Here is a 17612-nt window from a genome sequence, read left to right on the forward strand (position 1 = left end):
TACCGTCCTATTTTGGTTACTGTAGCCTTGTTTGAAGTCAGGTAATGTGATTCCTTTGGCTTTGTTCTTTTTGCTTAGGATTGCTTTGGTTATTTGGGATCTTTTTTGGTTCCATATGAGTTTAGAATAGTTTTTTTCAAATTTTGTGAAATTTTTTATTTGAGATGAAATCTTGCTCTGTTGCCAGGCTGGAGTGCAGTGGCATGATCTTGGCTGACTGCAATCTTTGCCTCCCAGGTTCAAGCCATTCTCCTGCCTCAGCCTCCTGAGTAGCTGGGATTAAAGGCATGCACCACCACACCCAGCTACTTTTTGTATTTTTAGTAGAGACAGGCTTTCACCATGTTGGCCTGGATGATCTCGATTTCCTGACCTCGTGATCCATCTTTCTCGGCCTCCCAAAGTGTTGGGATTACAGCCATAAGCCACCACGCCCCACCAAAATTAACTTTTTGATGTGCTGCTGGATGCAATTTGCTAGTATTTTGTTGAGGACTTTTGTGTCTAAGTTCATCAGGGATGTTGACTCACAGTTTTCTTTTTTCATTACATGTTTTCCAGCTTTTGTCATGCTGTCTACATAGAATGAGTCAGGGAGGAGTCCCTCCTCCTTGATTTTTTTGGAATAGTTTCAGTAGAATTGGTACTTTGTACATCAGGTAGAATTTGGCTGTGAATTCATCTGGTCTGGGAGCTCTTTGGTTGGTAAGTTTCTTACTGCCGATTCAATTTTGGAACTTAATATTGATCCATTCAGGGTTTCAGTTTCTTCCTGGTTCACTCTTGGGAGGTTGTATTTCCAAGAATTTATCCATTTTCTCTAGAGTTTCTAGTTTGTGTGTGTAGAGATGTTCATAATTGTCTCTGATAATCTTGTGTATTTCTGTAGGGTCAGTTGTAATGTCACCTTTGTAATTTCTAATTGTGCTTGTTTGGATTTTCTCTCTTTTTTTCTTTGTTAACCTATCTCGTGGTCTATCCATCTCGTTTATCCTTTCAAAGAGCCAGCTTTGGGTCTCGTTGATTCTTTATGGATTTTTGGTTCTCAATTTCATTCAGTTCTGCTTTGATTTTAGTTATTTCTCTTCCTTTGGTCACTTTGGGGCTAGTTTGTTCTTGTTTTTTAGTTCCTCTTTGTGTGAGTCAGAACATTTATTTGAGATCTTTCTAACTCATTGAGGTCTTTAGTGCTATAAGCTTTATCTTAACCCTGCCTTTGCTGCATCTCAGAGATTTTGGTATGTTGTAACTCTGTTTTCCTTTATTTTAAAGAACTTTTTAAATTTCTGCTTGAATTTTGTTGTTTACTTGAAAGTCATTTAAGAACAAGTTGTTTAATTTTCCTGTAATTGTGTGGTTTTGAGAGATCTTCTTGGTATTAATTTCTATTTTTATTCTACTATGGTTATAGAGTATGTTTGGTATGATTTGATTTTTTTAAATTTATTCATACTTGCTTTACGGCCAAGCATGTGGTCAATCTTGGAGTATGCTTCATTTGCAGATGAGAAGAACTATATTCTGTGGTTGATGACTGGAGTATTCTGTAGTGCCTATTATGTCCAATTGTCAAGTATCTAATTTAAGTCCATAATTCCTTTGTTAGTTTTCTGCCTTGATGATCTGTTTAGTGCTGTCAGGAGGGTGTTGAACTCCTCACTATTATTGTGTGGCTGTCTAAGTCTTGTTATAGGTCTAGAAGTATTTGTTTTATGAATCTGGGTTCTCCGATGTTGGATGCATACATATTTAGGACAGTTGTCTTCTTGTCGAATTGATCTCCCTATCATTACATAACACCCTTCTTTGTCCTTTTTTTTTTTTTTTTTTTTTTTACTGTTTTTGGCTCAAAGTCTGTTTTATCTGATATAACAACCATGACCTCTGCTTTTTTTTTCTGTTTGAGTAATAAATCTTTCCCCAGCCCTTTACTCTGAGCCTATGAGTGTCATAACGTGTAAGAAGGGTCTCTTGAAGACAGCAGACAGATAGGTCTTGTTTTTTTCTTCAACTTGTCTCTGCCTCTTCAGTGGGGCATTTAGACCATTTGCATTCAGGGTTAATATTGATACGTGTATACTGGGTTAATATTGATATTTTAAAAATAATTTTTTTTTGAGACAGGGTCTTACTCTGTCACTCAGGATGGAGTGCAGTGGCATGATCATGGCTCACTGCAGCCTCAAACTTCTAGGTTCATGCAATCCTTCCACCTCAGCCTCCCAAGTGGCTGAGACCACTGGTGTGTGCTACCATACCCAGCTAATTTTGTATTTTTTATAGAGATGGGATCCCTCTATGTTGGCTACGCTGGTAACAAATACCTGGGCTCAAGCAAGATATGTGAGGCTTTGATCCTATCGTGAAGTTATTAGCTAGCTGCTTTGTAGTTTCTTCTGTGTGACCTATGTACTTAGGTGTGGTTGTGGGCTACGTACTTAAGTGTGTTTTGTGGTAGCAGTTATCATTCTTTCATTTTCGTGTTTAGAACTCCTGTGAGGATCTCTTGTAAGGCTGACCTAGTGGTAACAAATTTCGCTAGCACCTGCTTGTCTGGAAAAGGTTTTATTTCTCCTTCACTTATGAAGCTTAGTTTGGCAGGATATGAAATTCTTGGTTAGAATTTCTTTTCTTTAAGAATGCTGAAAATAGGCACCCAATATCTCTTGCTGTGTTAGCTTTCTGCTGAGAAGTCTACTGTTAGTCTGATGGAATTCTCTTTGTATGTATCTGACCTTTTTCAGTAGTTGCCTTTAAGATTTTTTTTTTTTTTTTTTAGTGTTGACTTTGACAGTCTGGTGACTATATGCCTTGGCGATGTTCATTTTATATAGTATCTCACAGGTGTTCTCTGAATTTCTTGTATCTGGATGTCTACCTCTATCAAGATTAGAAAAATTTTCTTGAATTATTCCTTGAAATATATTTTCCACGTTGTTTACATTTTCTCTTTCTCTCTCAGGAATCCCAACAATTTGTAGGTTTGGTTGCTTTACATTATTCCATACTTCTCAAAGACTTTGTTCTTTTAAAAAATCATTTTTTCTTTACTTTTGTCTGGCTAATTTGAAAGACCTGTCTTCAAAATCTGAATTTTTTTCTTCTGCTTGGTCTAGTCTATTGATAAAACTTTCCATTGTATTTTGAAATTTCTTAAGTGAGTTTTTCAATTCCAGAAGCTCTGGTTGACTTATTTTTAAAATGTTTATCTCTTCCTTCATTTCCTGAATTGCTTTAGAAGATTCTTTGTGTTTATTTTCAACCTTGTCTTGGATCTCATTGAGCTTCCTTTCAATTCCATGCTTTGAAATCTTGATCTGTTATTTCTGAGTTTCCATTTTGTTTAGGAACCACTGCTGGAGAGCTAGTGTGATCCTTTGGTCATATCACTACATTCAGATTTTTCACAGTGCCAGAATTCTTGCACTGGTTTCTTCTCATCTGAAGACACTGGAACTTCTAATTTTTTTTTTTTTTTTTTTTTTTTTTTTTTTTTTTTTTTTTTTTTTTTAGATGGAGTCTCACTCTATTGACCAGGCTGGAGTGCAATGGCACATTCCTGGCTCACTACGACCTCCACTTCCTGCGTTCAAGAAATTCTCCTGCCTCAGCCTCCCAAGCAGCTGGGACTACAGGTGTGTGCCACCATGTCTGGCTATTTTTTTTTTTGTATTTTGTAGAGTGCTCTGATGTCTGGAGATCTGCCTGGGCTTGTCTCTAAACACTCTGTTTCTTTTCTAGCTCTTTGTTCACCTAGATGTAGATTTTTTAATACTAGCTGTCTTGGCAAACTACATATGTTCAAGTGCCAAACTCATTGATAGTTACAATAATGACTAACACAGCGGATTAAACACTAGGTGTTCGGCACTGTTCTGCATTCTTTACATGGAGTAGCTCATTTAGTCTTCACAAGTTTATGAGTCAGATACTATTATTCCCATATTATATTAGAGAAAGTAAAACACAGATAGATTAAGTAACTTCCTTCCCCCTACCACACTGCCAAATTAGTTGACTGGATTGGTGAGTGACTTCTACATATGGATTATAATACTCCAAATGCAACTCTAAGTTTGGGTCTTATTATAAAAGGCCAGTGTACAGACCACCAAGAGGACCTTCTTGCACTACACGTAATCATTTTCTGATATCTAGGATTTAACAAAACTGAGGCAAGAAATAGGGTCTAGAAGCAGGCAACCTAAAGACTTTCTAGAACCAAATTAGACAAATGAACAAAAAACCCAACCTTCTAAGCCCAAGTAAATAACTTTATAACTTCACTTTAGCCTCTTCATCTACATAGGAGGTGCACGAAGTAACCAATGGAAACCTCTAGAGGGTATTTAAACCCCAGAAAATTCTGTAACTGGGCCCTTGAGCCGCTTGCTCCAGCTGCTCACACCCTGTGGAGTGTGATTTTGTTTTCAGTAAGTCTCTGCTTTTGTTGCTTCATTCTTTCCTTGCTTTGTGAGTTTTGTCCAATTCTTTGTTCATGGACACCCTTGACTGGTAATGAAACATCATCAATCTGCCATGGATCATATTACTTTCAATTGAATTGCCAACACTATTATCTGGACATATGGGTTTGTCCATGTCCTTCAAAAAGCAGATGCCAAGATAGAATAAAATGCACAAGGATTATAATAAAAGAAATGCCTACAAAAGAAAATGGGAAGGGAGCCAGGAAAGGCTGGGAGGTCTTTCAGGCTGTCATGCCAGTGTGAGCTCCAAGTGAAGGAAAAAAAGGAAGTAAGGTTGTATGAAGTGTCCTTGACCTCTGTGTAGTCTAAGGAAGGTTTGGCAAAGCTGTTGGAGAGTCCTTGGGCCAAATTTGATCATCACAGGAGTCCCCTGTCTCCCAGGTATGCACCAATTTAGGTATCCCTGTGTACTCATTATTGGCTAGGATAGTCTGAGGGAAGTGTGAATCCACAGCACACACGCAGCAGTGAAATTCAGGGTGCAGCTGCTCGGGCCTTGGTCTAATAAACTCCCCGCAGGTGAAACTCTGTGAGGCACGTTTTCTTGGCCACTATAACATGCTTTAGCATCCTAAATGTTTTGGGCTTTATTTTAGTCATGAGGTCTATGCAACATTTTTGCTTACACTATTGCCATATTTTCCAACTTCTTGATGAATTATATTGTTAGAAATGCTGACAGTCTTTGAATCACTCTATCAATTTTAGTTGCTCATAATTTAATGCATCATATGCATTGTAGTATACACTGATCCATATCATGTGGCCAGAAGTTCACATTTGAGGCATGATGACATTTCTGCCTATAATACCTAGGTTATAAAAACCTGTAACTTAGGCCAGGTGCAGTGGCTCACACCTGTAATCCCAGCACTTTGGGAGGCTGAGGTGGGTGGATCACCTGAGGTCAGGAGTTCGAGACCAGCCTGACCAACATGGCGAAACCCTGTCTCTACTAAAAATACAAAATTAGTCGGGCATGGTGGCACGTGCCTGTAATCCCAGCTACTCAGGTGGCTGAGGCAGAAGAATCACTTGAACCTGGGAGGTGGAGGTTGCAGTGAGCTGAGATCACACCATTGTACTCCAGCCTGGGTGATAGAGCAAGACGCCATCTCAAAAAATGAAAACGAAAACAAAAACAAAAACAAAAACAAAACAAAACCAAAAACCTGTAACTTGTTAGTATTAATTGGTACTGATAAAATTTGTTCATCGTATTAAGCCAAATGTCATAACCACTTAATAAGTGAGTTGTTCCATCATTACATGTAGGCAATGACAATTCACTGGAAACCTTTCTAGCAATTATAAATATGCCATATTTCACAGAAACAGTGAAATTGTTTAGGAGCATTGCCTTAAATTAATTTTTTATAAGAAAGAGATAATCAACCAGAAAAACAGAAGACATGGAATTTAGACAAAACAGCTCCACTGAACATAATGCAGAAATGTCACATTACAACTGCATAAATAATGCTTTCCATCTTGGGAAACACTCATTTTTTTTTTCCTCATATAGTTTGAATGTCTGTCTACCAATAACCCTGCTATGCAACAGCAAGACGTTTTATTTTAGAAACATGAAGGTATTATACAAATCATTTTAATGTGCTGAATATTATGATACCAAAACTCAGATAATGGCTTATCTTCAAAATTAAGATTCATTTTCAGGCAAGATGTTTTAAAAAGTTAATCTTTGGGTTAACCTTTTCATAATTCTTGTCAGTTGAAAGGCAAGTTAAGAAATGCTCTTTTTCTCCAGTTTTAAGAATTTTTTTCAATTTTTTTGCAAGTTATTAAGATTACCTAGGAGTGAGTTAATTAACTTATTAATGTGCTAATCATCAATTAAAGCAAGCTTCTTTTAATTTAGTGGAATGGTTAAAATGATCTATATTACAAGTGAAATTTGTAACATTTTGGAACATATCATATGACCTCATATTTTGGAACACTTCATATGACTGATGTATTTTAGCTTAGTATAATGTTGTGATGATTACAAATATAGAGTCTATATTCTGTCATGTGGTTACTAAGAAGCAACTAGCAAATGTCAAAAGCATAAGAGTATATCATCTGTTCACTTCCTATTTGCTGCTCACTATTTTATTTTACCCAATATCAGTACTTTTCCAAGAATTCTAACAAATGCCCATTTTCTATTCCTTTGATATAAATAGTTGAAATACTCCTGGAGTGAAAAAAGTAGCAGTTTCACTTTAAATAGCCATTAATTAGTTCACTCTCATCACTTTTTAGTCTAAACTGTATTTTAAAGATGCAGTCATCTTCTCAGCAATGACTTTTTTTTTTTGAGACAGAGTCTCGCTCTATCACCTAGGCTGGAGTACAGTGGTATAATCTCGGCTGACTGCAACCTCTGCCTCCTGGGTTCAGGCGATTCTTGTGCCTCAGCCACCCAAGTAGCTGGGATTACAGGTGTGCGCCACTATGCGCAGCTAATTTTTATATTTTTAGTACAGATGGGGTTTCACTGCATTGGCCAGTCTGGTTTTGAACTCCCGACCTCAAGTGATCCACCTGCCTCGGCCTCCCAAAGTGTTGGATTACAGGCATGAGCCACTGCGCCCAGCCCCAGTAATGACTTGTACTTTTTTTTTTTTTGGAGACAGAGTCTTGCTCTGTTGCCCAGGCTGGAGTGCAGTGGTGTGATCTCGGCTCACCGCAACTTCTGCCTCCAGGGTTCAAGCGGTTCTCCTGCCTCAGCCTCCCGAGTAGCTGGGACTACAGGTGCATGCCACGACAACTGGCTAATTTTTTTTTATTTTTAGTAGAGATGGGGTTTCACCGTGTTAGCCAGGATGGTCTCAATCTCCTGACCTCATGATCCGCCCGCTTTGGCCTCCCAAAGTGCTGGGATTACAGGCGTGAGCTACCGCACCCGGCCATGACTTGTACTTTTGTGGAATCAATCATGATTTTGCAGTCCATTTTAGACCATGACACACACACACATACACACCCACATATATATGCTTACAGATTCCTTATGATTTATAAACATTCAAATCTCTATGTAATAAATTTAATAAATTGCAGATATTGTATATAAGTGTAAACATAGATAGTACATTTCTCTTTAACAAATCAAGAGCCTGGGTGCTAATATATTTTCTTCCACATTTCTGGTGGCGTGTTCTTCGTCTCTTCATACGACAATAATTTTGTAATATTTCCAAGATTTATTCACGTTTTTACATAAGGTAAAATTCATTCATTTTTATTGCTATATCATATTTATTGTGTGAAAACATCACAATCTAACCATTCTGTTGCCAGTAGACATGGTGGTTTTTTCCACCTTTTGCTGTTAAGAACAAACCTGTTATTGACAACATTTCCTGTAGTTCCTTTGTATCACTGCAACTCACTCCCTGCACTGTTGCTGGAGGTGGTGGTGGTGTGTATGTGTGTATACACATTTATGTGTGTATACAGCAAATCCAATTCTGATCATATTATTACTTAAAATTCTTCAGCTGGTGGCTTGGTACCACCAGGAATAATATTCCAGATGGCCTAGAATGACTTCAAGATACGTTATTGTACTTATATAGTAATTGCTACAGAAACTCAAGCAATTTTTTTGATGCTACACATCAAAATAATGATGTTGTGAAGTGGGTTTGCTACCCCTTCCACTTTCTTTTGTCAGCAGAACCTACTCTTGTCCCTCTTTGCTCTCTATTCTGGCACTATAGAGGATCTAAATCTGATTAGATGTAAAAACGAATCTCTTATCATCAGACTTTTCCAGGAAAAATAAAAAGGAAGTCCTCTTCTGGGAAGTTGTCCCAGAAAAAGCTACAACGGTGAAAAAAGCATGAGAGGAGTCACATGTCCCTGGTCTTTATGAATTGCCAAGTCAATTTTCTGGATCTCTTTGCATATCTAAAAAAGGCACGTATGATTCCTGTATGGGCTGCCCTGTAGAGTGGTGTAGAGGATCAACAAACAAAACAAAACAAAACAAAACAAAACAAAACAAAACTTCCATATATTTCACACTTAGTGAACACCTGCTATGTCCCAGTCACTGTACTAGGTACAGAGACAAAAACCAACAACAACAATAAGGATGCCTGTCTGAGTTCTCTGCATCCCGGCCATGTAGATTGATAGATTAAACTCTCTTAGCCTCTATATGCTCGTTTGTAAATGATGAGGGTAACAGAAGCTACTTCACATGGTAGTACAGTATTCATAACATCTACTTAACCCAGTGCCCGGTACAGAGTACTCAGATAATAAATTGCTGGGAATTAAGTGAGATAAATAGGTAACTAAATAGCTACAGTAGTGATCTTGACTGCATTGGAGAGAAACATACAGCTGCTGTAAGATACAAAAGGGTCATCTAATTCAACTGAGGTGGCAGTCCTGCAGGATATGATGTTATGAGTTTTCAACTTAAAGGCGAGTAAATTATCCAGAGAAACTGGATAATTTCATTTTATTGATGTTTTCACACAGTAAAATAAAATCCAGGGAAACTGGTGAGGCAATGGGGATGAGTAACATCCCAGAGGTGGGATTGTGTTTTGTTCCCATGGAGCAGGAGAGAAGGATCAAGACTGGGGAAAATAAAGGGATCGGATCTTGAGGTGCCTTGAAAGGGGCAGAGGAGGTTGACCTCGGTCCCTTTGACCGTCAGGAGACACCAAAAGTTCTAAGCTGGGAAGAAGGCAATCAGAGTCGCATTTAAGTTAGGTCACTGCGTTCTGGCATGGATTTGCCCTGACCTGATTTTGACACTGGAGTAGGTAATTTGCGGGGGAGGTGGCCCGGTCTCAAGCAGTCGCGATAGGAATGGAGTAGGAGCCTGAGAGGAAGTTAGGGGAAAGAGGTAAAATCTACAGCTGTTGGCAGCAGAAGAAGGCGAAGGCTGCAGAGGACACGAAGGCCATCCCGACCCTTGGCAATAAAGGGCATAGGAGGGAAGTGTCAAGACCTAGGCATGGGCGTCACGGCACAAGATAAAGCTCAGGTGGACCGCGGTCGACTTCGTCCAGGACCCGGTGCCAGTAGGCCAAGGAGCGGGTCAGACCCCTGCAGCACCGTCTTGGGGTGCTAACGCCCTCTGCTGGAGGTGCGCGGCTGTCCCAGCGCGGAGCGCGCGCCCAGCAATCGTGACAGCGCAGAGCGCCCTGGAACTGCGACAGGGCGGAGGTCGGGAGGGCGTGCGTGTCTGGGGCAGTCCCCGCCCGTAAGAAGCGCGATTCAAGCATCCGCGGTCCTGGCGGCCGACGCCTGCGCCCTACGCCGAAGTGAGGAGCGGAAGCTCGAGGAAAGGCTCCGCCCTCCGCGCCGAGAATGCGCCCTTCTCCCCGGGCTTGATATCACTTTTTCTTGTTACGACCTAGTCCATTTCCTTAGGTATTTTGTAGCTATCGCACGACCTAGGTCTACATTGTATAATTTCGTCAAACAGTAAGTATTGATTCTATGGGAAATCAGTTTTTCAAATGTTATCAGTCTACTGCTTTCCATGAATAGTTTACCCTTCGGGGATTCTGTTCTGATGCTGATTCCTGAGCTAAATTCTTGGATTTGTATTTCCCTTGAATATTCCACAATATCCTGGACTGTGGTGGACACAGACTTTCAATAAATTCTTGAGAATCCATCGCGTTTTTTATGCAGAGAGAAACCAGTATCCTCTTTCTCCTTCCTCTTGTAACTGATAGGCCCCCGCCCCGCCCCACCCCAGGCCATCCTGCTGTGCCCTCCGTCCAGTCCCCTTTTCCCCTCCCCGAGCAGGCATTCCCTTATCCCCTCTCATGGACCTTGCACCATCATCCTAACTAGCAACTGGGTCCAGTTTCTCTCCGTTACAGTCTGGCAACCCTCCTCTCCCATGAAACTCCGAAGGGTCATCGTTAGTATTACTCAGACGAATGTCAAGGCCTGCCTTTCAGACTCCTTGTGTCCATCTTTGTGACCCACCTGAACTTTTTCACTGTTTCCCTTCCACCCTTTTCCTGTATTTTTGTGGGAAACAGAATACTGTAATGAAAAGATGCCATTAAAAAATTATGAAAAATATCCAACATATAGAAATAACATCACTGATTCTGCTGAGAGTGAGTAAAAAAAGAAAAGAAATAACATCAAACATCTGGTCAGTATTCAAATTTCCAAATGTCTCCTGCTATAGATATTTGTTGATTTAGCGTGTTTGAATCAAGATCCAAATAAACTCCACACATTGTCCTTGGTTCCCATGTGTCTTAAAGTAATCCACAGGTTCCCCCGGCATCTGGACTTCGTCTTAGCCTATCTACCACTTTTCATTGTTGCTGCAGCAAGTTAAAGGCCCTCCTCCTCCTAGTGAAATGTGGGGACCCAGCAGTGCGGTCCAGATTTAGAGTTATGCAATTCTGCATTTGTCATGCCCTTAAATAGCGCAGCTTTTTGGCTTGGAATCAGGAAGTGAAAAGGGCATACAAATACATGTCTCTTTATGTTTTCATTCAGGGGAACGTTGAAGTACTTTATGAAAGTTGCTGAGAGAAGCTAGGTTAAAATCTTTACATTTCAGGGAAAGAGAAGGAGGCCGTGCTAAGCTTAGGCCAATCTGATACAACTGCTCCTTGATTTACCATGAGATTATGTCTGGATAAACTCAATGTAAATTGAAAATATTGCTAGGTCAGAAGTGTGTTTTTGACTTACGATATTTTCAACTTATAATGGGCTTGTCTGGACATATTCCTGCCGTAAGTGGAGGTATATGCTGAATGTGTATGGCTTTTGCACCACCATAAAGTTGAAAAATCATAAATTGAACTATCGTAAGTTAGAATCATCTGTATTTGCTTGCTTTGCCATCTTAAATCAGTAGTTTTCCTTCTCAATATACACTTTTCCCTCTTGTCACTTCATATTTTCTCTGTAGTCCCAAGACTGGCCTTTCATGCTATTACTCCTCACAGTTTCTGATCAACGTTATAATGCCAAAGGCTGGCTGACCAATCATCAAGGAGGCTGTAGAAGAGGTTTGGGATTAGATGGAAGGTGGGCCCAGAGTTGATCCTATCTATCTCCTTCAGCTCTAGGACTGCACATACATCAAGAAATAAACTTGCTGTTGGGAAAGAACTTGAAAGGCAGATGATGACTCACCATCTCTACCTATTAGACTACTGTTGGTGAAGAGTCAGCTGAGGGTGGCTTAAAAAAATATTGCACATGGATTTTCAACCCCATTATGTGTCTAAACCCAGAAGTTCTTCTGGTAGATGTGCACACGCTAGCAATATGTAGGCACCTATTGAACACTGACCAGTGAGTGCCATCTTGGCTGCGTCTGGTGGCTTACACCTGTGTAATCCTAGCACTTTGGGAGGCCACGGCAGGAGGCCAGGAGTTTGAGACCAGTCTGGGCAACATAGTGAGACCTCATCTCTACTGAAAATAGGAAAATTAGCCAGGTGTGTTGGTTGAGTCTTAGCTACTCAGGAGGCTGAGATAGGAAGATCACTTGAGTCTGGTGTTCAAGGTTACAGTGAGCTATGATGGCACCACTGCATTCCAGCCTGGGCAACAGAGTGTGACCCTGCTCTAAAAAAATAAAGAATAACGGCCGGGTGCGGTGGCTCACGCCTGTAATCCCAGAACTTTGGGATGCTGAGGCGGGCGGATCACGAGGTTAGGAGTCCAAGACCATCCTGACCAATATGGTGAAACCCCGTCTCTACTAAAAATACAAAAAAATTAGCCAGGCATGGTGGCAGGTGCCTGTACTCCCAGCTACTCGGGAGGCTGAGGCAGGAGAATTGCTTGAACCTGCGAGGTGGAGGTTGCAGTGAGCCAAGATTGCACCAATGCACTCCAGCCTGAGTGACAGTGAGACTCTGTCTCAAAAAATAAATAAATAAATAAACAAACAAATAAATAAAAAATAAAAGGCCGGGTGCGGTGCCTCACGCCTGTAATTCCAGCACTTTGGGAGGCCGAGGCGGGCGGATCAAGAGATCAGGAGTTTGAGACCAGCCTGGCCAATATGGTGAAACCCTGTCTCCACTAAAAACACAAAAATTAGGTGGGCCTGGAGGCATGCGCCTGTAGCCCCAGCTACTGGGGAGGCTGAGGCAGAAGAATTGCTTGAACCCGAAGGCGGAGGTTGCAGTGAATGGAGATTGCGCCACTGCACTCCAGCCTGGGTGACAGAGTGACACTCTGTCTCAAAAAAAAAAAAAAATAAAAATAAAAAAAAACAAGTGTTATCTCAGTTACCAACTAAGCAAAACATCTAATATAATTAGGCTACCTCAATTTTTCATTCTGTGTGCGTATTCAACACACAGACAAAATAAGCATTCTCAGTAACAGCTTCTAAAGTTTTAGTTTTAACACAGAAACTATGGATTAAATGGGTCTCTGGAATTTCACTTCCCTCTCAGGAAAGGATCTTCTGTTCCTAGTGAAGAAAGCTTTTCTTGCAGTCGAAGCTTCCTCTTTATTTTCATCACAAATACCAGGTGGGCTTTTATCTGGACACACAAATGTAAGACACCTGTTATATGACCCCAAGTTTTGTGGAAAATATGGTGCTTGAATCAGTGGAAATTATGCTGTTTATCATTTATTTTAATAAAAATAGGTATAACTAGGAAGAAAGCTAATGATATGGTAATGTTTCTAATTAGTTTTCAATCCAATACCAAAAAATAAAAATTAGCGACAGATTCACACAGTAACTAGAAAAACACTTAGCGTTTTAAGTGTAAATATTTCTAAAATAATTTGCACAGCACAGTTAGTAACCTTGTTTTTCATCTTTTTCCCTCATATACTGCTTAGAGATGCATCTTGGAAGACATCATTGTGGAGTTGTGTACAAATAGTGTAGGGACAGTTTGCAACTCTGTTCTCCTAGCAGCTGTATCAATAGTGCATTTCATCTCTCCGGGGTATGACAATGATTCTGCTCAGTCTTCAAAGAATATTGTCTTACTTTATTTCTTTCATCCTTGAAAAAATAGCTACCATCTTTCAGAGGAGATCTTTACCCATCATTTAAGATAGTATTTTGGGATTTCAGGGCAGAAAATAATGTGATTAATTAATATCTCTTTTTGGCAAATAAAATATATAAAATGACACGTGCACATTTTACCATTTATGTTGAAAGGTGAAGTCCTGGAATAAAACTCCCCTAAAACACTGGTATAATCATCCTTTTGTAAATATTTGGGGGAAAAAAAAACCGAATCCAAGATCAGCATGCATTTTCCTTTTGCAGTGTAAGTTTGTAACTGAATCACCCTCCCTAATCATTTTCTTGGGGTGGGGAGTAGAGGAATGTGAGTCAATAAATCGTAACACTCCATGTACTTATTGAGATTAGTACAGTGCTTTTCAAAAATATTTTGGTGATTTGAATACTTACACATTATACTTAGCTTTAAGATAAACACAAACTCTTATTAAAATATTTTCAAAAACTAGCTCTGATCACTGATGGGCAAATGGGGGCAAACAATTTTGTAGAAAAATGAGGTCACTTAGTAACCTTAGGTGACAACGTGTAATTTCTGAAAAATATATACTTTTCAGCTTTATCTCATGAAAAGTGAAGCAAGAAGATGCGGACAATGAAAAAGTGACCTCAGTCTGTTCTTTGTCCACTTTGTTTCATCTGCCATTTCCCAATAAATCTGCAAAATAAACTAGGTCACTCAGAAAAAAAAAGAGTATTCAGTCTCCTATATACTTGAGGATAATTTGTTCCAGCATATATAAAATCTTACTTCTAGCTAGACTTACTGCTAGAAGACTTAACAAATTTCTCATGTATTTTATTAATTTCAATCATTTTAGTCAATTTTAAATTTCATCCCTTCTTCATGTTTCTTGGAAGTGTAGCATTACAACTATACTACATCCCATACTGCTGATCATTTTAAAACATTCTTTAGATTTTTACTTTTCTTTCCAGTCTTGACATTCACTTAGGTACAGATGTATTGCATTTATCTGTGGGTGTACAAAAAGTATGGATAATATTTCTAGGTCGGGCGCGGGGGCTCACGCCTATAATCCCAGCACTTTGGGAGGCCGAGGCAGGTGGATCATGAGGTCAGGAGATCGAGACCATCCTGGCTAACACGGTGAAACCCTGTCTCTACTAAAAATACAAAACATTAGCCAGGCGTGGTAGCATGTGCCTGTAGTCCCAGCTACTCGAGAGGCTGAGGCAGGAGAATCACTTGAATCCAGGAGGCGGAGGTTGCAGTGATCCGAGATCGCACCACTGCACTCCAGCCTGGGCAACAGAGTGAGATTCAATCTCAAAAAAAAAAAAAATTTCTAACAAACAGCAGACTGAAAACTTAGCATTCAAAGTATTACCTCCATATATTCTGGAAGTAATATTATAGGCCCTATCATGCCACACTATTTTTCAAGGAATTTACTGTTTCTTCAACTGCATGTCTCTGTCCCTTTCTGAATATTCTAATTCACACATAGAGAAGCAGTAGTTGCATGGCTCTTTGGACATTGCTGATGTTTCAACTTTTCCTTTCATCAGGCCTACTGTGATGGACTGACGGCTGAAATCTGTCCAAAACTCAGAGCTTCACGTTATTCTCATAGTTATTTAGGTGGCTGTTGCCGTGTTATGTTTCCAGAGTTATCACCAAACAATATGAAATATCATTAATTAATATTGGTCAATGAAGTGTCTAATCTTTTAGAGAAAACACTTCTAAAGCATTGGATTTAATATTAGGGAGATCAATCCTCTATTTCTTCTTTTTCAAGTATTTAATAATTGAATATTTTGAAAATGAATGCAATGCTCCAGAGGAGTAATATTTTGGGATACTGTAAATTCTCAACATTCCTATAAAATGAAACCAACATAGTCATTCTTCAAATGTATGCGGAATTTTGTGGTTTGCAAGTAAATTCTCTTTAAAAGTTTTAGCTGCATATTCCTATTGATTTCTTCGTGGACGACATGAATCTGTATCACTAAATCTTTATCTTTTTAGGAACAGGTACATTGAAAATGAAGATGAAATCTATGCTTACTTTGTACATATTGAGCTAGTGAAATATTTGATATATTAAACATAATTCTGTATTTTATTTTGTTGACATTAAACTTTGAACTAATTATACTTCACCTCCTATTCCCTATAGAATGTAACACCTTGAAGTTTTCATGATTAATTTAGTACAAACTAAAAACAATTTCTTTTGATGCTATTTAGTTACTTGGGCTGGAGTTGATTTATCTGAATTGTTATACTAATTCTTTTTAAATGAAATTATAAGCTATATGACTGATTCAATGGAAGAACAAAGCATTACTCTTTTGTATGAGCTGTATATTTACTGTTGCTATCAAGTACAAATATGATTTTCTAAAATATCCTTTGGAAGTAAAATGAATGCCCGTGGGAACAAATTCAATTTAAGCATCTGTTTATTAAAAGTTATAAGTTTACTAAATTTATTAGATGCAATTTTATAGTGGCTGCTGTCAGAATTTCAAAAGCAACTTTCTGTGGACAGCAAGTTATGGCCTGCTGGTGAGGAATGTGTGGCTTAAGTGGTAATCACCCTCAGTGGCAATAGGAGGTAAAGGGCAAAGATACACACTATTATCTGATCCAATAAGCTTGAAATGAACATAGGTTCTGAAATGATTTAAGAGGCTTGTTTACACAACAGAATGTATGTTGTTGCATAGCCACAAACTACTTTTTGAGAAAGCTAAGCTCTGGAGAAATAAAAGCATGCTTATTGGACTGCAAAATGTGCAAACACAGTTTGAATATGTGTCCTGCATTTCCCATCCCTGCTTCCATGTGTACCAACGTTCAGGTACTTTGCCATAAACAGTATCTGTCTTATTTGAGAACAAAGCAGGATACCTCACTTTTTTCCTCCTTAGCCTTTTATTACCCACATGTTGGGAAAATAACTGTTTCAGGCATAGCCCTACTCTTGGGGAGTTCATAGTCTTGTGACGGGGAAGACAAAAAATAATTAGGGCATAATTAATGTGACCAGCGTAAAACTGATGTCCATATGAAGCACTGAAACTATGTGTCTGTTTTTTACTCTTTGCCCAAAATTGTTCTTTGAAAAAAAGGAGCAGGATAGGTGACAGAATCTTTATTTTTTGAAGGACACTGAAAAAGTGTCATATTCTGAAAAATGGACAGACAGTCCCACACATACTGTCACTGCCTGACCCCTGCCTATCACATGGTAAGTGACATGGCATTTGGGAGTTTTTTTTTTTTTTTTAATTCAGGGATCAGTAACTTATTTCAGGATCATTTTAGATTAGAACTTTCACCTGCCACCTGGGCTTTTCATCTTTTAGTGTGTAAATTATTTTTAGTTTTTGGTTCACTAATATTGTCTTGTTAATTATACTGAACATATAAAACCCTAATACATCTTTTTCTTCTTGTTGCGACTCGCCCAAGCTGGAGTGCAGTGATGTGATCTCAGCTCACTGTAACCTCTGCCTCCTGGGTTCCAGTGATTCTCATGTCTCAGCCTCCTGAGTAGATGGGATTATAGGTGTGTGCCACCACACTCAGCTATTTTTTTTTTTTGTATTTTTAGTAGATATGGGGTTTTGCCATGTTGTCCAGGCTGGTTTCAAACTCTTGGCCTCAAGTGATCCACCTGCCTCGGCCTCCCAAAGTGTTGGGATTACATGTGTGAGCCACCAAGCCTGGCCCCCTAATAAAGCTTAAACCCTATGTAGCAAATAATACGGTATGTTTTTTCTTAGTCTTCTTTTTTTCACTCTTATAATGAACCAACTTACATTCAGAGTCCAGAGCCAGTATTTGTTCATCTGATATGGGATTCATGATAATTCACAGGTGATATGGCTATCTGGGAGTTAATTGTTGGTTGGGATGTTGAAGAAGGGTTCCAGGAGTTGATGAAACAGAAATAGCCTCCTGATAAACAGGTTTATAAGAGTTTTATTCTTTTAATAGTACAAACAATCCTTCTTGAAAGATTTCTATTAATATTACCTCTCTTGAAGAGCAGTGTCTGATTTGAATTACCCACTGTGAACTACAGTCTTGTAAGATACCGGGC

Source organism: Symphalangus syndactylus, chromosome 4 (genome assembly GCF_028878055.3).
Source record: "Symphalangus syndactylus isolate Jambi chromosome 4, NHGRI_mSymSyn1-v2.1_pri, whole genome shotgun sequence".
NCBI classification, from domain to species: Eukaryota; Metazoa; Chordata; class Mammalia; order Primates; family Hylobatidae; genus Symphalangus; species Symphalangus syndactylus.